The sequence below is a fragment of the Papio anubis genome, chromosome 8, assembly GCF_008728515.1.
Source record: "Papio anubis isolate 15944 chromosome 8, Panubis1.0, whole genome shotgun sequence".
Taxonomy (NCBI): Eukaryota; Metazoa; Chordata; class Mammalia; order Primates; family Cercopithecidae; genus Papio; species Papio anubis.
Window position 1 is genome coordinate 92647964 of NC_044983.1, and position 20837 is coordinate 92668800.

The 20837-nt window shown below is 42.6% G+C and overlaps 1 protein-coding gene across 3 annotated transcripts in view; it reads right to left on the reverse strand.

The window, feature by feature from the left end:
- Positions 1–20837, reverse strand: part of TSPYL5 (TSPY like 5) — a 109361-nt gene that overhangs the window by 68713 nt on the left and 19811 nt on the right. The window contains exon 2 of one of the 3 annotated variants that reach the window (XM_009213389.3): positions 12894–12982. The exons of the other annotated variants lie outside the window; for them this stretch is intronic. The gene's annotated coding sequence lies outside the window, so the exon portion shown is untranslated. The remainder of the gene's footprint in view (positions 1–12893; positions 12983–20837) is intronic. 3 annotated transcript variants of the gene reach the window in all.

Here is a 20837-nt window from a genome sequence, read left to right on the forward strand (position 1 = left end):
TGATATTCTTCTGAGCTTTATATTTGAAAATATGTTAACTTTTAGTGATCCTCCCACCTCGGCCTCCCAAAGTGCTGGGATTACAGGCATGAGCCACCACGCCCAGCCTTCTCTTCTCCTTAGGACACATGAAAGCTAAAATTGACAATGGCTCTGTCAAACAGCCATCCATGGAGAACCTAGATCAAGAATATTGCCTCTCAATCCCCAGAGCTCTCTCACTCCACTTGATGGGGCCCCATGGGGCCAGGTACTGAGGGGACTCCCCTCTCTATACCCCACCCATCACTAGCTTCCCCCTTCCCCCGGAGGGGCCCCTAAACTGGGCACTGGCTCACTCTCACAAATACTTTAAGGGGGAGTGGAAATGGAGGGGGTCATTGCTGTTTTGTTTAACTGGAACTAGAACAGGGATCATATCCTATTTTAGGACAGAAACGGGAAAGGATATCAGGATCTCACTTCTGCACTGGCCACCACCACTGTCACTCATCACATTGAGTGGATGTCCCTCGAGAGTTTGTATAAATTCAGGTCAGAGCTGCAGCTACACAGCCGTCCAGTGTCATAGAAAAGTAATTCACGGATGACTGCTCTCTCCATTTGGAAGGATGCAGTCTTCATGTACAGTGATGAGAAACTCTTATTTTATAATCTTTTCATTAAAAGCTTGGCTGAAAACCAAAAAAAAAAAAAAAAAAAAAAAGACTCTCTTTAGACAATTTCTTCATGAGCAATTAGCTGCCTGAAACAAAGAAGAAAACACCCGGATCAAACATGTTTATAACCTTCAATTAATTACCACTGCTAAGTGGCAGACCAAAGTGTAAGTCTATGTCCAATTACACACCTTATGGGCCATTGCTTTTGTTCGTGTAATAAGCCGTCAGCCCCCTTTTGCTATCTTCATCCTTCAGAATGGCTATCTGATGTGGGTGAAAGTGAGTGGTCATTCTCCACTTGTGCTTCCTCTACCTCTGTCAACAAGCATGACAGGTGGGAGGAGGCTGTTAGGGAAGAGGAGAGGAGGAATGGAATGCACCAAGGGCCTCTGCAATTTTATAACTATGACAGAGAATATACACGCCCCTGCTCAAATGATCATTTGGCAGTATCTCCCACCTTGCCAAGAGCCAGTATAGCTTGGAGAGAATGGGCACGAGCTCTGGAGTCAGGGAGCTTGTATCTGGTTCCTGGCCCTTCCATTTAAGGTGCAACAATGGACAAGTTATTAAGCTAAGCCTCTTTGTGCCTTATTTCCTCAGTTCTCAATACTCATCCCGTTTCTCCTGTTAGTCGCATGTAATTACCCAATCACTCCCTCCTTCTGAAAACACCCAGAGTGACTGAAGAGTCAGGGAGAGCTGACTTAACACTGGGCAATCAGGTGAGCACATCTGAGGAGGTGGCATTTAACCTGAGCCTTGAATGACAAGAATAACCCAGCAGACTTGTAACAGTCATGGCAGGTGTATTAGTTTCCTGCAGCTGCTGTAACAAATTACCACAAACTGGGCAGCTTAAAACAACAGAAATGTATTCGCCCATAGATTTGGAAGCCAGAAATCTGAAATTAAGGTGACAAGGCTGCCCTCCCTCCAAAGGTTCCAGGGGAGAACCTGTTCCTTGCCTCTTCTGGTGGCTCAGAAGTTTTTTAGCTGTGACCACATCTCTCCAGTCTCTACCTCTGTGGTCACATTGCCTCCTCCTCTTCTCTGTGTGTCTTCTTCTCTGTGTGTCTGTCTTACAAGGATGCTTGTGATTGCATTTAGAGCCTACCTGAATAATCCAGGATAAGTGCCTCTTGTCAAGATTCTTAGTTGAATCACATATTTTTGCTATGTAGGGTAATATTCACAGGTTCCAGGGATTTGTAGGTGGACATATATTTTGGGGGCCACCATTCAACCCACTGCAGTGTGGTCAAAATATAAAAAGAAAATCAGACTGGATGGGGCCTTTTCAGCCTGGTAAGGGGTATAGTATTACTAGCAATGAGAAGTCATTAGAGATCTCAGGCAGTTTATACTGAGATATGTGTGTGTGTGTGTGTACGTGTGTGTGTGTGTGGTTTTTTTTAATTTTTTCTTTTAGAGGCAGCATCTTGCTCTGTAACCCAGGCTGGAGTGCAGTGGTGCAATCCTAGCTCACTGTAACCTTGAAACCCTGGGTTCAAGCAATCCTCCTGTACCTGAAACTACAAGCACACACCACTGATAGCTAATTTTTACATTTTTAATAGAATCGGTGTCTCTATATGTTGTCCAGGCTGGTCTCAAACTGCTGGCCTCAAGTAATCCTCCTGCCTTGGCATCTCAAAGTCCTGGGATTACGGGTGTGAACCACTGTGCCCAGCCTATACTGAGATATGTCTTATGATGATCACTGATCACTCTTGCTGCTTTGTGAAGAACGGATTTGGAGGGAGAGTAGAAGTAGAAACATCAGTTCACAGGCCATTGCCAATCTGAAAACTTGAGTATGGGGCAGATCTGATATTCTCCATGTAGATTACAGCCAAATAATCCTTCATCAAAGCTTGCAACACAATATTGCTCATAAGAACAATTTTTTTGATAAAGCAACTTCTCATTCTAAATCCTACAAAACAGGTCTATGTCCTGGCCCCACTTTATTTTACCTTTAACCCAAATAATTTACTTCTGCTATTAACTAAAATGAACTCATGCTCTGTTTTCCACAGCATTTGGGGACTTCCTCCATTATACTGATGACATGGTTTTAGAGTCAGGAACTCAGAGTGGCCTTGAGAAGAAGCTAAAACATTTGGTAACAACAATCAGAAAGAGCAATCTCAGGTCAGCCACACAAAAGTGAAAATATTGGCAGCGGGGAGCAAGTGGGTAAGTAATAGACTGAATCCTTCCTGTCTCAGGCTGGTCAGGTGCCATAACAAAGTACTGTAGATTGCGTGACTCATCAACAACATAAACTTATTTTTTACAGTTTTGGAGGCTGGAGGTCTGAGATAGATCAGGGTGCCAACATGGTTGGGCTCTGGTGACGGCCCTATTCTGGGTTGCAGATGGCCGTCTTCCTTTTGTATTCTCACATGGAGGAAAGAGAGCAAGCTAGTTCCCTGGACTCTTCTTATAAGGGCATTAATCTCATTCATGAGGGCTCCACCCTCAAGACTTAATTACCTCCCAAAGGTTCCACCTCCTAATATAATCGTATTGGGATTAGGGTTTCAATACATGAATTTTGGAGGAACACAAATAGTCCATTGCACCCCTAGCCATGCCCCGCAGGCCTTTCTTTCATGACATGAAGGTTTCCTTGCAACCAACTCAGTTGATGGGTCCATTAGCTTACGGATGAGTCCAGAAATAGACTTTCTGCAGAGATGAGACTGAGCATTTTTGTGATTAAAAAGAAGCAGTGCTTTTATTAATGTTGCTTTTCAGGCCATAGTTGTCTATTTCATGCATAGAGCAGATATCTCTGAGGTCTTAACCAAATATACATGTTTTGTGTGATAAAACTAGCCATTGAAATAGAACACTGATTCTATTTCAAAAACAGATGTTGGCTCTACCAGCAGTTATCCCTGCAGCCACCCTCTGGTTTTACCTTGCCTCACAGGGAAAGGGAAGAGAGGACCAACCATTTATTGCCACCCACTTTGAGGGGTCTCACTTTGTGGCAGAGACTTCTGATTGTCCTTCAATGTTCACCCTTCCTCCCTGTGCCCCTTCACCCTCTATTAGTAATAGGATCCTTGATTTTTAACTAGAGTTGCCAGATAAAATATAGGACATTCAGTTAAATTTGAATCCCAAATGAACAATGAAAAAAATGTATGTTTCAAATATTGCATGAGACATACCTATGCTCAAAAAATTATTGTTTATCTAAAATTCTGATGTAACTGGGTGTCCCACATTTAACTGGGTTGTACTGAACAAAGACGACATTTCTCACCTTTCCCTGAGGCTAGGTGAGACCTTGTGACAAAATTCTGGCCAAAGGGATGTAGATAGAAGTGTTCTTAAAAGAAAATAATATGCCCTCTCCCTTTCTTCTTCCTGCCTGCGTGCTGCGATGTGAAGGTAATTCGGGAACTCCAGCAGCCATTTTGGACCATGAAGGGATCTTGGGAATGGAAGCCATTCATGGTACAACACGCTAGAAGGAGTCTGGTCCCTGGTCTGGAAGATGAGTGAAAAATAAACTTCTACCTTATTGAAGTCACTGTTATTTTTGTTTTTTTCTGCTACTTGCAGCTGCAGCTAATAGTACCTACTACACGACATCTTCTAATTCTCAGTTAACCTTGAAAGGCACATTATTCACATTTTGGCAAATAGAATCCTGAGGCTGAGAGGAGCACTTGGTCAAGGTGGTCACATAGTAATCACTGAGTCAGATTTTGAAACCCAGTCTATGCGAATGGTATCCTGGGCTCTTATTTTTCTACACTACATTACTTCTCTGGGTAATCCTTTTTATCAAATTCCTAAGGTTTCGTAGTATAATATTAAATTTGCTTCTGCATGTCTGCTATCTAAAGCATTTAGCCTTCTCCCTCACCAAAAGTACAGAATGAGACATTTCTGCTGTCAATGTTATAGGATCTAAAACTCCATCCCTAGATCTGATATTTGAGAGATCTGCACCAAACCACACATTATTTATTTACTCGTTTCCTTTGGGGTTGCTAAAGAAATGTTTCTAGTCTGTATTAGTTCCCTGCAAAAATGTCTTAAGTGAGTTATGATTCAGTATGAAGCGCTCGCTTTTATAGAGCATCAGTATGAAAAGGTCTATTTGTCTATAGCTTTTCAAACTTACTGGGTTGTTCGTTGTTCCTTGTAAAAGAGAATTTTCATGCAATAAATTTCACACTGAATTTAATGCCAGAAAAAAAAATTTTTTCAATATCTATTCAGGCATAATTCTTTGTTTGTTTGTTTGTTTTCATTTTTGTCAAATATCAAGAGAACAAGAGAGCTTAACAGTTACTTTTTTGCTTTGGTTTCTAGGAATCCTGGAGTTAAATCTCATGTTTATTTGTGGTCATTCAATCATTCCAGATACTAAAATATTTATTTCTGATTTTTTTCTTTTTTAAAATCCATTTTTTCTTTTTCTCCAACAGTTTTTTTTCTTGTCTCTATGTTTCCATTTTAAGATACATTTTTATTATAACTGACTATTTCAAATCTGCCTTCATTTATTTCACAAATGCTTATTCATTGCCTCCTTTGCATACCATACTTGCCTGAAAGAAGGTAAGCTGCAAGCTATAAATTCCTAACTGAGCCTTTGCTTATAACTCATGAAAACTATTTTCTTTTGAAATGGCCCTACAAATCTCTACCAAATAACTTCTTCCAGAATTAGATGAAGATCAACAGTAAACCCAATATTTTCCAAAATTTACATTCTTTCCTGTTTAAAAAACGAATATATTAGCCCCATCATTCTAGTCTTCTGACAGAAAGCACGTAGCAGTCACAAATTTCAGGTACCATTAATAGGACCAATCCTAGAGAAAACTGTGGAGGGAGCAGCGTTTTGACAGCGCCATCTCTTGTGCAAGTGGGGCTTTGCTCTGGGTTCCCGAACACTGAGTACTTCTGGGCCCTCTTTTCACCCACTTCTAGCTACCAACCCTCTTCTCAAAGGATGTCACAGGCATTCATTATAGCTTTGTGTGGATGTCACTCTTTTCTCCCCCAGGGGGAATGGCATCTTAGCCCTTATAGCAAATTAGGAAGTGAAGGGCTTCATCCCCATTAGAGGAACTGTATACACTGTTGAATAGGTTTGGAGAAGGGGGAGGGGCTAGGCGCGGTGGCTCAAGCCTGTAATCCCAGCACTTTGGGAGGCTGAGACGGGCAGATCACAAGGTCAAGAGATCGAGACCATCCTGGCCAACATGGTGAAACCCCATCTCTATTAAAAACACAAAAAATTAGCCGGGCGTGATGACAGGTGCCTGTAGTCCCAGCTACTCAGGAGGCTGAGGCAGAAGAATTGCTTGAACCCAGGAGGTGGAGGTTGCAGTGAACCAAGATCATGCCACTGCACTCCAGCCTGGGTGACAGAGTGAGACTCCATCTCAAAGAAAAAACAAACAAAAAAAAGAATGGGGAGGGAGGGTGAAAAGCAAGACTTGAGGGCTTTGGAGACAGTAAGAAGCTGGGGCCTTCCTGGTGTCTCTGAAGTGGCCATGCAGTCGGCATCCACATGTCTGCTTGTCCTGCCCAGCAAAGCACCTGGCAGGTGCATGTCTCCATGGTGATGCAGCCCATTCTGTCAAATATTACTGAGCTTTCAAAGGGTGGAAAAAACAGCCAAGCAGAAAATTTGAGCCTTTCTGCTAGACCAGGGAGGCAGAATTGGAATTTTTATTTTCTTGCCCCCGCCCCCAACTGTTAGAAATGGTTGACCTCATCATCTAGGATAGCCTGAGCTTTCTGCTCTTTCAAGCTGAAAAGAGAGACCAGCAATGGTCCATATTCCTAAAGAATCTGTTTGGCTCCTCCATGACATTCCCCTCCCTCACACATGGGGTTTCCCCTCTGCCCACAGTCTCTTCTTGGAGGAGGCTCCTGATCCAGTCCCCTCCGGCCTCACAGAGGGAAATCATGTGCAGTGATTCGCAGACGTGATGGCTCACAAACCCCTTTCACGTGCTCCGCCAGGTAGGTTTATGACCTCTGCATGCCTGCTGAAGAAACGAGCTCAGGAAAATTTAGTGGCTTGTATAAGATTTACAAAAAATGAGAAAGCAGAGCTGGGACTAACAGGTCATAGCTCTCACTCCAAGACAAGAGTTATTTTCAGTTCTCTTCAGCGAATGTGTCTGCGGAGAGCCAAGCAGGTTGGCCTCTTCTCAGAAGCCTCCCGCTAGCAGATGCTCGGTCCCCTTTCCTTCACTCCCCCAGTGCTTCACTCACACCTCTTCCATTCTAGGCGGCTGTGGATATGACTCTGTTCCTAGGCTGTGAGTCTGTCAATGGCAGGGACAATGTCTGATTCAACTCCAACTACCACATGCCTACCACCATGAATGTCAAATGAAGGAATGAACTCGGGGCTAGACCCTTACTGCTGTCACGCCAACATAAGAAGAATACTCTAGTCCTTGTGGCACTCTGTACAGAAAAAAAAAAAAATCATTTTTTTGACACAGTCATCCCCACTGTACCATTGTTGTGTTCCTTGAATAAAGGAGCAGGCTTTAGGTGCTGTGGGGCATTTTAGTGGGAAAGATTTAAGGCCCTGGAATAATATCTGCCTCATCAAGTCCACATCAGAAAATCAAACAAACCAGAATATAGTCTTCTTTTTCTGTTTTTGTCTTAACGGTTTTGGAATTGTGGTCAGTGGAAACAGCATAGTTTGCAGTAAAAATATTCCTGGCTAGCCAAGTGACACATCTGGTTAGTCAAGGACGAGGAAGAGAACAAACTCTTTCATTTCTCAGCAGCTCAGAAGAAGACATCTGGGTGGGTCTGCCCATGAGAATGTTTGTGAAGTGTCATTTGAGAAACTCTAGCAGAGCGAGGATGGTGAATTTCATAACTAAAATCAGGAATCAGGTCCAGAATAAAGTTTGGACAATTTTATAAAATTGTGAAGTAGATAAGATCCTACATGAAGACAATTATTCTGTCCCTCCCCTGCTCTTCAGGACAAGACTGAAATCATCCTAGAAAATTTACTATCTTTTTAAAAATCTCTAGAATAGGAATTTCTTAAAACTTTCCTGGATGAGCCTTTTAAATACCTCACAATCTTTATGGGAAGAAAAGTTTTCCTTCTTTCTAACCCAAATCCTTCTTGCTGAAATTCAAATCCATTCCCTCTTGTTTGAGGATCAGCCAAGCATTTAATGCCTTGATCAATTTGCGTCAATACATGCAATAAACTTATTGGTTTTTTAAGATGTGTAAAGTACACCTATTAGAACTCTTGGTTGCAAATAAACACCCAACTTACAGTAACTAAAACCATAAAAGAAATTACTTGATCCCCATAAGTGAAAAGTACAGAAGTAAGCTGAGTCTTGGCATATTAATAATGTCAATAAGGGCCTGGTTTATTTCCTATTATCTGCTCTGCTTACCACAGTGTCAGAGTCATCCTGAAACTATTTCCCTCATGGTGGCAAAATAGCTGCAGTAGTTCCGCACCTCGCAGGCTTATACTACACCTTCCCTTCTGCTATAGTTTGGATGTTTGTCCCCTCCAAGCCTCATGTTGACATTTGATCCACAATGCTAGAGGTGGGGGCTAATAGGAGGTGTTGCAATCATGGGGGCGGATCCCTCATGAATAGATGAACGCCCTCCCTCAAGGGCGAGTGTGTTCTTACTCTATTAGTTCCCTCAAGAGCTGGTTGTTTAAAAAGGACCCAGCACCTCCCCATATTTTCTCTTATTTCCTCTCTCATTATGAGATCTCTGCACAGGCCAGGTCCCCTTTGCCTTCCGCCATGAGTAGAAGCAGCCTGAGGTCCTCATCATATGCCCATGCCCAATCTTTAACTTTTCAGCCATCAGAATCATGAGCCAAATAAACCTTTTTTTTTTTCCTGTATAAATTACCTAGCCTCAAATATTCTGTTATCACAACACAAATGAACTAAGACACCTTCTAAGCAACAGGTGCTAAAATTTCCCCAATGAGACTTGCTTGGGGTATGTATCCACACTTGACCCAGGAAATGTAATATACTTGACCGGTTTGATTTAATCAGGGTTCACCCCAGACCTGGTAATAGAGGGTCAGCTTTCCAGCAGCACTTGGGCTTAGTGGGAAAGAAGACGAAAAGGAATTGAAATCTTGGTACTGTTGCAAAGGGGATGGGTAAGATGGACAATTGAATACTTGGTAGTTGTGCAAACAGAAATGCACCTAAGGTTGAAAAGCATGGTATGATTTGTTTTGCATGTAAGACATCTCCCCAGACCTGTGGCTTGTCCACTTAGAGATGGGTTTTATAATCCTCATATGTCAGTGTTTCCCACCCTTCCCTGATGATGAGAATCACTTGGAGAATCACTTGAATCACCTATGAAGCAAAGCCATAGCTTCTTAGGTTCCTCCTGTGGAGCTTCTATTCGATGGGTCTCGGATAGGGCCTGGGAAATTTTTAATTCGAAACATTCTCTAGGTGATGCTTATGAGACCAGTCCCATCCACAACCAATTCCAGTGCGTGCTCCTTCTACTCCTAAAAGCAGGGCAGGTACACTGTGGCTGCAAAGATCTTCGGGGTGAGGAGGGTATGCTCAAATCATGGCAGTTCAGTCTAAACAAGATTTTAGGAAGGTCTTTTCAGACTTGGTCATTGTATTGGTCATGAGTCTGTAAGTGGTGAAGAAAATAGTTGCTAATCCTTATTGAGTACTTAATCTGTGAAGGATGCTGAGCTGAGTGCTTGGCATGAATTATCTTCTGTAACTGATGCATTTCTTTCTCTGGAGGATTTTTAGCTAAAGCAGGGACTCTCAACCTTCTAAATCATTCTTATTAAGCATTGACACCCTTATCATGTATAAAAATCAAGATCTCCCACAATAACCATTTTATTTTAATATCCATTATTCAGAAAATATATAATATCAAGAAGTGACTTTTGTCAAAGTTTTCTTTTTTTGAAATTATGGAAACCAGCATGAGCTACCATGATCAATTTTTAACGTATTGGAAAGACTTCTAGGATACTCAGAGGCAATGCTGGGAGGTAAAAGCCAGAGCCGGAGAGCAGTCAGGGTCTGACTGTGCATTGCCTCAGTTTCTATTTCATGTACTCGCAACACTCTTTCCCCCCTGCATCCCTGCTTCCCATGCTGAAATTGGGGTGAAGAGGAGGTGGTACCATCCTGCAGTTCCCGGTTACATATTATCACAGGGCCACTCACCTGCACCAAAAAGCTATCTTTGAATTCCAATTTCAAGTTTCTAAAAGGGAGAAACTTGAAGTTGGCTGAGCTTAGGCAAGGCGTCTGCCCTGGATCCAATTCACTGAGACTGGGGAGAAGGGGCTCATGTGGCACAAACACGGGCCGGAAACCAGGGGCCAGTTTCTATTGGGGGAAGGAGCTTAGTTCTTACAGAAAAGAAGTCTTTGAAAGTTGAAGAGAAGCCTCCCACAAAGCTGTTGATACAACGACCGTGAATCAATAGCTCTTGGATTTTTATTTTATTCATCCCAGAAGCATCTGGAAACATTTGAAAAATTGTGGTGCTGGACGTGCTTGTGGCTTCCTAGACCTACTGCAGTAACCCTTCAGCCCTCCCAGGGTCCAAGGCCAGCACATGGGAGGCAGTGTGTTAGAGGAACACGAATAAACCAGGTGATTCTTAGGAGTCCTTGGCCTCTCTGGTTACATCCTTGGAAAGAAATGGGGGACAGAATGCTTCACCTGCTAGAAGTGATTGCATGAAGAACAACAGATTTCCTCCCGGGCCTCCCCCAGGGCCCTCCCTCCCTGGCCTGCCTCAGAGCAGGCCCAGCCACTGAGCCTGCCTAGCTGGTAGTAACATTTCAGTCTTCGCTGGCAGCTGACTGCCCACTTCCTGGCAGCTCCAAACTGCAGAAGACTAATAAAACAAGCCCTAACGAATGGATGGCACTGCAGTAATAGTGAACACTCAGATTTATTCTTGTTGATAATTTCAGTGGAGTAGGCCAAAGGGACTCTCAGCAGTATAACTAGGAGATAAAATTCTGATGAATGAAGTAATACCTTGTTGCTTAAGGAATAGTGCATAATTAAGAGGACTGTTGACCCTAATTGAAATGATGTTGCCAAGGTAAGTCAAATAGCACTTCTGGACCAGAGAGGGAGTTTTCTGCCCAGGGCAGACTCTTCTACAAGCAGAGCAGCTAACTTTGATTCTGGTAACGTTAAGAAATGAGCTTTGTTAAGGGGGCTTTTAAACCTGGATACGGAGCTAGATCTGAAGAGTGCCAAGTGCCAGATTCTACCTTATATAAGCCTCCTGGCTAAGAGGAAGGGACCAAGATAGAATCCAGGTGCCTGCCCATCCCAGGCCTCCACTCAGGGTCTGCAGTTGCTCTTCTGAGGGTCCGGGTGAACAGGGCCAGGTGGAGACTTTCAGAGAAAGTTTGCATAAAAAAATATAACCTGCCCACAATACATAATCTAAAATATAGTAGCAAACCTCAAAATTAATTCAAGGAATGCTAAGACGTACTGATTTTTTTCCACCATGAGGACTTTGATGTGTTTTTTAGAAATATCTAGTTCTTTCTTTTAAAGGTCTGGGGCACATCTTAAGCATATTTCAGGGCTCCTCTTGGGTAAACGGTGATGAGTCAGAGAAAGAGGCAGGACCAATAACCAACACGCCTGAGTTTCAACGCTGGTTCTGCATCTCAAGCAGCTCTGGGACCTTGGGCAAGTCATTTAACCTTCCTGGCTCTCAGAAAAGTCATTCAGAAAATGGTGGTTCCTCAATAGGCAGCGGAAAGAATCAAATGAAATGTCAAAGTCCTTTGTAAACTTAGAAACACTGTATAAATATAAAAGGAGGGCCCTGTCACTGGAGCGTTCATTATGCAAGCACCTGAAATACGGTATGGCACAAGATGGTGAAAGGTTTCATATCTCAAAAATACTCACAGATCTGTCCCTACTCCAAACCTCCTTACAATTAACACAAGCACTCATTCTTGCCAGAAGCACAGGTCTGTTCCTTCCCAATGGTCTGATACCCACAATATCTGACCTTATTTGCAAATGCTGTGCAAATATATGGCAAAATGAAATTGCAAATCTGGTAATAAATGGAGGGATTTCATGAGGTCAGTGAAAGTGATGTTGGAGGCTGCGTTAATTCAGGCAGCTAAGCCACTGACCAAGAAGTATGGGCAGAGGTAGCCAATTCCCAAATAATGAAAGAAAAATAGTAAGGTTAGTGATGCTTCAAAATAAGATTTTAATATCAAAGACTTAAAAGAAGCTCTTGCAGAAAATAATAAAAATTCAAAATACTTGAATTTTATAAAAAATTTTCTTTTGGGGATTGTGCTACAAAAGTTAAATGTGAAGAATTTGGTATAGACAATCATAGTTTTGTTGGAAAATTTTCACATATAAAGTTTATTGTATTCATTCTTTAAGAATTAGCTGATAGTTGATATTACAACTTAAATTTTGTTCAACATAAAATAAGCTTATTTTATAGCTTTTAGTTTTATTTTCTAGGCAAAATCATAAACAAAACATTTGTTGTGCTTTTTTGTTTGTTTATTTTTTGCTTTTGGGTTTTGTTGTTGTTGTTTTTGCTATTTCCCACAATCTTTTTGGTCAGTGTTTTAGGTGGAGTCACTTTCAAGTGACTTTTATTTCTTATGATACGAACTAGTCTCAGATAATAAGGAACCTTTACAGTTATTTAAGTATTATTGCTGATTTTATTATTTCCCAGTACTCTTCAGTGGAAATGGTGTTGAAGTCTCCTTAAGCACAAGAGAGGGAAAGGAATGAACTCCCAAGCCTTTTGGAAATGTGAAGGTCCAAGAGCTGCTCTTTCAGAGAGAAAGCCAACATGGCTTGGAAACCATACATGAGCCTAATTTTCTAGAAATGTCTGACGTTGGCATGCCAGGCCGGTGCAGGGTGTTCTGGGAGAGGAGCGTGGCAGAGACCGGACTGCCAGGGCCTCTGTACCCCACCGACCACAGGCTGGACTAGGCTGCTCCGACTTGCCAGGCATAACGCACATCCCCATCCTCTCCAATGGCTCCATTTCTCCCTCCCCAAAACTGAGGGGGATCAAACCTTAATCAAAAGAGTTGAAGTTTCAGGACGCCCTTGATAGAACCTTCACAGAGAACACAGACACTGTTGTCATTGCCCTTAGAAACAATAGGGCCCACCTTACCAGCAGGTTGCTCGAGGAATTCAACATGCCAAAGTCCTTTGTACTCTGTCCCTCCAGGACCTGGGCCACCATCCCGAGAAAATGTGCGGCTGGAAGATAAGATTGCAGGGTGCTGCTAGGCAGACCTGGGTTCAAATCATAATTCTGCCACCTTACTTGCTGTGCAACCTCAGGTAAGTTACCCAAACTGTCTAAGCTTGTTTTCCCTTTTGTAAAATGGAAAACGGTTCACTATAGGTCTACCTCACGGAGCTTGGGGTGTGTCCTAGGTCAGATACCTCAGAAGAAGATCCTGAGATGAGGATTCAAATGCATGGGGTTTATTTAGGACATGCTCCCACTAAGGGAGTCGGGGAAGTGGGCAGGGACCAAGTGAAACCAAGCACAATACAGCTTCCCAGCCTGATGCCACGGGGCACTCTGGAGGATGTTATTCCTCAGAGTTTGTCCTGACTTATGTGAGCGAGCTGGGCTTCCAAACTCCTGCACTGATCACTTATTGGCCGAGGGCTAGGTGCACCCAGATACTCTGGCTGTCTGCACAGTGGGCAAAGAGGCCCAAGAAGCGCTCAGGCAGAATCACAGGTGTGAACCATTAGGAGCGTTATTATGGTAAAAAAGACCCAAGGATCTGGGCAGAGTAGAAATAGTGTCTGCTACAGCACTGGGTAAATGACATAATGGTAAACCACCCAGCACAGTGCCTAGTGAGGAGGAGGCATGGCACGTGAGCCATGCCAGCTCTTATTGCTGCTGGAATTATTAACAATATGACTGTCATCCTTCTAGGCCCTCTGCATCAGGGCATCTGTACTATGGGCCGCACCCAGGGAGTTAGCATTCAAAGCCTCCACGTGGGTAGATCGCACACTCTAATGGACAGCAAAGAAGGGGCACTAACATTCATTGAATGCTTACTGTTCAAATGTCAGGCACTGTGCTGAGCACTTTACAAGAGCTGTCTTATCTAATCCTTATAACAGCCCCATAAGATGGAATTCTTATTTTTATTTTTATAGCTACAGAAACTCATCCAGAAAATCAAAATAAATTGCCCATTGTCACACAGCTAAAAAGCAATAGAGCCAGGATTCAAATGCAGTTATGTCTAGGTTCTAAAGCAAGAGTCCTTCCACATAAGCTTCAAAGGCTGCCCCTAAAAGATGATATGGCACAGCCTGCCTGTTCCCTGCCCAGCATATTCTGAACAGCAATGTGCCTAGCTCCAATAACACACACATCAGCTTCCCTTGCAATTAAGGATGGCCAATAAAAGAAAGTAAAGTCATCTGGTGGGGCTCCTTTAAATAAAATGGATTCCATCAGGAGGCATTCTTTTTGTTCTTCCCCATCCTTCTCCTGCTTAGAAGACAGATGTGATGGCTGGTGCACCAAAAGCCATCATGGGCCATGGAAGCTACAGACCTATGGATGAGCTCTGAATTTATCTAAGACTTATTTATATGAAAGAAAACACACCTTTATATTACTTAAGCTGCTGTTATTTCCGGTTTCTGTTTCTAGCAGCTGGACCTAATCTTAACAGACACAGATCACATGATATTTATGATCTCCTTTAAGGACTTTACTACCTTGAGTCAAAGTAAATTACCCACTTGCCCCAGGACCTGGAAACATGTTGATGTATCTCCATGCTACAAAATTGAACCCATAAAGTCCCAACATGTTGCTTTGTAAACATCAACAGATAATAACAATAATAAACTATGAGTGGTCTGGGGTTTCAGAATTTCCAGGGCAGGTATGATTTCTTACCTTTTGAAACTGAAGAAACTTGGACACATGCTGAGAGACAAAGCCCTGATCTGACAGTGTTCTCTAAGACCCTGGAATTACTACCACTGGCACTTTGACATACATGCCTCCCACACATTCCTCATAGGAGCTGCGCCTGGCTTCTCACCTGGGAAGCAATGGCATTTTGCTCTGTATCTTGCAGCCCTTTAAGTGTCCCACTATTCAGTGACTTTTCTAACTGCAGTCCCAGGAAACAGTGCATGACTGAAAGCCTGACAAGGTCTTCAATCTATTTCCTGCCATTTTCAGGAATAGTTGATGAGAAGCTTCAGTTGATAGCGGAATCTCCCAGTCTGGAGCACAGCAGAGGACTTACATAACCAGGGATGGTTTGTCAAAGCAAATTTCACATGCAACTGATTCCATCACCCTGGGACACTGGCAGAATAAATAATCACCATACACATTTTGTTAGCTACGCCTCGTTAGAGATGGATTTTAGGAAGTGGCATCCTGAAGGCTGCTTATCTGTCAGTGCTCCTTTAAGCATGGTAAGCTTTCCAGATTGGCTTTTCTAGAAAATTAGACTGTTGCCATGGCCAGGTGCCACCTGTCAGGGTTACTGGCATTGTGGGAGCCAAAGGGAGGGATATGAAGGCCTGAGTTCACCTTCAGAAAAAGTGCTGGCAGAAAGCTGGGAAGACATTTCCTTGCAGAGTGAAAGCTTGATCAGAACTCTTGCCAAGAAGGCTCTTGACTTGAGCATCAAAGAATTCCAGCTTCAAGTCACTGTGTATTTCTACACCTTTCTCCCACGTCTCTCTTACCACACTTATTCTATCTTGAGTTGGATCCCACTGAATGGAATGTTGGATGGACTATGCCTATGATTCTGCCCTGTTTTCCATGTTTCTATGATTACAAGGGATGTGGCCTGGGCACCATGGATGTTCCAATTGTATGTGATGTTCCAATTGCATTGAATTTGTGTACCTATTGTGAACCAGGTGCTGTATTTTGTCTGGGAAATAGAGGGCTCAGTGACCAGTCCCTGTCCTTGAGTGGTGGGACCCTAAGGACAACGGGGCCCCTAACAACATCCATTCACACAAAGGTCCCAGGGTGTGGTTTAGGGATCTTATTTTTAACCTAATTTGGCACCTAGCATATCACGAAGCCACAATCTGCATTCTTAATTTTAAAGCCTATATCTCTTTTATCTCTGTGTACTCCTTAGCATTTTTTCTGCTCTAATTCTTATATCTTATGCAGTCTTGTTTCCTAGGCCACACAAGCCTCAAGAAAAAAAAGCTCTGGGATAATTAATAAGTTGCTGGCTTTGGACTCCACCCAATTTTGTTAACAGGTAACTACCCCTTACCTCACATTCATGTTACATACCCCACATCTACTTTGTGTCACACGAAAACCTCTGTAGGCCCTAAACCACTCCTATATCATGTCAACCATATTTAAATACGCCCACAGCCTTCATTTAAAGACACATAGGCAGATGGAGAGAGTCACAGAGTTCTATACATAGTTATCTATATTATATATTATTCTACATTGTTTTGCTATAAATTTTTGAAAGGATGTTCAATTTTTATACATTTGAGTTTGTTAAGAATAAATTATTTTATTTTTATGATCCAAACATTTCATATTTACCTATAGTATATGAGACCTATACATAATCCATTATTACATGAATGGCCTAATGTTACATTTTGAAAACACCTAATTATTCATTTATTAATTTTGGCTTTGAAATTTTCTTTATGTATTAATAGTTAATAAATATTTTTACAATACCTGAAAGGTTTATAGGTGTCTGATATGTTCACCTACAAATAAACAACTCTGTTCTTCTCCCTCTACTCCCAGCACTACCTCAGCCAGTCCCAAATTCCCTTTGTAATGGATCCCAAAAACTTCCTGCTCCCATATCCTTGCAACTAGCTAGACATTGCTACTGGGTTCCTATTTCTGTTGCACTGGGTTCCATGGTTACCTGAGATGACCACACCTCCCAGTGAGCTCTTTATTCTCTTAAGGAGTAAGGTTCCCTCTTAAGGAGTTTCTATCAAGTTTCCTAACCATTAGGCCACAAGATTACTCTTGTGGCTTCTCCATGTGCCATTTTACCCCTTGCCATAGAACATGTGTCTCAAAAGGGATGCCAGAACCTGACTCTCCCCTACATTGGGGTTAATTCCTGACTCCCTCAGGGCAGCCTTCACCTCCTCATCTTGCATCATAAGTCAAGCCCGGCATCTCGTGGTCTGACTCTAAATACCAATGCACTTATTCTTCAAAGAGTCTGGAATCTTACAAATCTGTCTTGGCATCCCAGAGTGACCCCATATTCACCTTCTGATAACACTTTACACCCTCCAAAGAATCTTTATGCAAGATAAAAGACCTTCGACTCAGAAAGATGTTCTCTCCTAAGGATATTTTGACTCCTAAGAATAATACCATTAAAACCAAAATTATGTCATCATGGACACATTTTTGTACTGAAAGGATTTTCTGGAGAAAACTCCATTAAATCCATTTGACTCCTTGATCAACCTTCTTAAAATAGCCTAGTTAAATCCTCTTTAATGTTTCCCATTTTCATTCAAATTTTATTTCACAGAAGTTATTTGATTGGGATTTTAATTTTTTCCTATGTCAACTTTATATAAAGCTTTGACCCATTACTCAATTGGTTTGTTTATATCAAATATTATGGTTGTAACTTTTGCCCTTGAAAACTTACTATATAGACATTGTTATACAAAGTTCAATATTCCCAAGTCAGACTGCACAGATTAGATTTTAACCACTAAAGGCTTTAAATTCTGTTGATCATTTCTACCAGTGATATTCATTATGAACCATATAAAAGAGCTGAGAATGATGTCTCTTTCCCAGCAAAGCCACACACTCATGTCCTTAGTTAGATCTTCCAGAGCAGGCCTTTCATTTATGGCTGGATTGCAGTACAGTGAGTGAATAAGGCATGAGCTCTGGAATTGAACTGTCTGGGTTAAACGGGGCAAATATTTAATTTCTCAGTTTTCCCATTTGTGAACTGGGGTCATTATTAGTACCTAAACCACAAGGTTCTTGTGAGGATTAAAGCAGAATTCACACAAAGTGCTTCACATAGTACACTGCGTGGAGACACAATGTAAGATGTGATAGCTCTTACTACTCCAACCACCTTAAAAATTCTCTGTTATCTATTACTACAGTTAACAAACCAGCCCAAAACCTGAGGGCTTAAAATAACAGCAATTTATCACTCAGTAATATTTAATTGTATGGGTACAACACATTTTGCTTATCCATTCATCAGTTAATGGACATTTAGATTGTTTTCACCTTTTGGCTATAGTGAATAGTGCTTCTATGAACATTGCATACACATATTTGAGTGCAAAAAAAAATGAAGTAGTGATACATGCTACAACATGGATGAACATTGAAGACATTATGCTAAGTGAAGGAAGCCAGTCACAAAAGTGTCTCCATAGAGACAGGAAGCAGATGGGTGGTTGCCAGGAGTTAGAGGGGACGGGGAATGAGAAGTGACTGCTTAATGGGTACAGGGTTTGCTTCTGGAGTGATGAAAATGTTTTAGAACTAGAAAGAGGTGGTGGTTGCACAACATTATAAAGATACTAAATGCCATGAATTGTATACCTTAAAATCATGAATTTTCTGTTATGATGTATTTCATCTCAATTTTAAAAATCATCATAACAGCAATTTATTATTTCTCGTGACTCTGTAGCATAGCTGGGAGGCTCTGCTGGCTTCACCTAGGCTCCATTCAGCAGGACAGTTGACTGGGAGGGCGGGTTCTCTCTTTCACCTGGTCTCTCATCCTCAAGGAGGCCAGTTGGAGCTTCAAGCAAATCTCCGTGAGCAACCACTTACCAAGTCTCTGCTTGGGTCACATTAGCTGATGTCACATTGACCAAAACAGGACACATAGCTAAGCCCAGAGTCAGTGTGGGAGAAGACTACACAAGGGCATGATATCAGGAAGTATGATTCACTGGGGGCCATTATTGTGATAATCTCTACAAGCATCATTCTACTCATCTACCCCAACTTGACTTGGTCTGAAATGACTCTTACATCCTAACACAGAATAGAAAGCATGGGCTGCATGGCTTTAGAAGAGTAAGATGCAAGTCTCAAATGTATTCAGAGTCCTCAGAATGAAAGGAAACTCGGCTTCTTTCAGCATTCCTTTTTTTCCAGAGATCCCCCTGTATTTAAGTTCAATGTTTTTGATCAGAGACCTCTTGTTATGATCAATTTAATGTGAAACAGCTGAATGAAGGGCAGTGGAGATGCAACACGATGATCATCTTCACAGTGTCCAACTGTAAGTGCTCTGGAGTCACTACCCTGACATTCCTGGGGAGTCAGTCCTATCAGAAAGGGCTGGTGGCAGCTCTATTGGGAGGGGCTCCCACAGCCAGGGCTGCCTGGTAGACAGAGTACCTACAATGCCCTTAAAGATAACTGTTGTTTATGGAAGACAGCCGCACCCACTACCTTACTTTTAAACCTGCGAGTTGGTACTATCATGGTCCCCATTTTGCAGATGAAAAACGTGGTAGGACAGGAGATGCACTCCCCAAATGCACTCTCTGGAGGGAAGGACTTGCCTCCAGCTGTCAGCTCCTTCAGCGTATGCTTGCTGTAGAGAGCTGCTTTGCCCAAGGGCATCTCTTTCCTTTCCGGGTAGCCCAAGTGCAATAGCTAACAGTGGCAGGGGTACAAAGACCCATGACAGGACACCTCTGTGGGCTGCATATGCTCCAGAGCTCCCAATAGCCTCTGCCCCATTCTAGCCCCTCCTCCTACAGTTCACACATGTTGATCCATAACAAACACTTGCCATTTTCCAGTAAGTGAATCTGGGCAAGTTGCTTTGTCTTCCTGTATAAAGGGTGTGGTGCAGGCTGTCCTGCCCACTTCACAAAGTGTCAACAAGATGTAGAAATGGTGGTGAGATTAACGCAAAATATGCTGACTCCAATATCTGCTCTTTGATCCACCAACATGTCAATATCCTTTCTTGGATTCTCGGATACGCTCACCCCTGGTTTCTTCAAATGGTGATAGCTATTCACTGTGGTGATAGCATTACCATGCGCCAGTCACTGTGGTGATAGTATTACCGTGCGCCAGTCACTGTGGTGATGACAGTATTACCGTGCACCCAGTCACTGTAGTGACAGTGATACCCGTCGCCAGTCACTGTGGTGATGACAGCGAGTATTACCATCGCCAGTCACTGTGGTGATGACAGTATTACCGTCATAGCCAGTCACTGTGGTGATGATAGTATTACCGTCGCCAGTCACTGTGGTGATGATAGTATTGCGATGCGCCAGTCCTTTGTGGTGGTGATAGTATTACCGTGCGCCAGTCACTGTGGTGATAGTATTACCGTGCGCCAGTCACTGTGGTGATGATAGTATTACCGTGCGCCAGTCACTGTGGTGGTGATAGTATTACTGTGCGCCAGTCACTGTGGTGATAGTATTACCGTGCACCAGTCACTGTGGTGATGATAGTATTACCGTGCGCCAGTCACTGTGGTGATAGTATTACCGTGCGCCAGTCACTGTGGTGATGATAGTATTACCGTGCGCTAGTCACGGTGATAGTATTAATACCGTCGCTAAAGTCATGCATGGTGGTGATATAGTATTACCGTCGCCTTCAAATCCTGTGATAAGTATTACTATGCGCTAGTCGATGGTAGTGATAATGTCCCGATGCGCTAGTCCACTGTGGTGATGGTATTAATCTGGTCACTTGTGGTGATGGTATTGCGATTGGCTGGTCGCGTTGGTGGTGATGGTATTGCCGTCAATTGCTGGTCACTGTGGTGATGGTATTGCGTTGCGCTAGTCACTGTGGTGGTAATACATTACCGTGCGTACTAGTCACCGTGGTGGTGATGGTATTGTATTAAGTAGTCGCGGTGGTGGTGATAGTACGTGAAATTTAGTCACGTGGTGATGGTATTACCGTCAGCTGGTCACCATGGTGGTGATAGTATTACGTCATCAAATCCACTATGGTAAATATAAAATATTACCATCACTTCAATCTACGTAGTGAAGTAATAAAATGGCTACATCCTTCAAATCCTATGTGATAAAT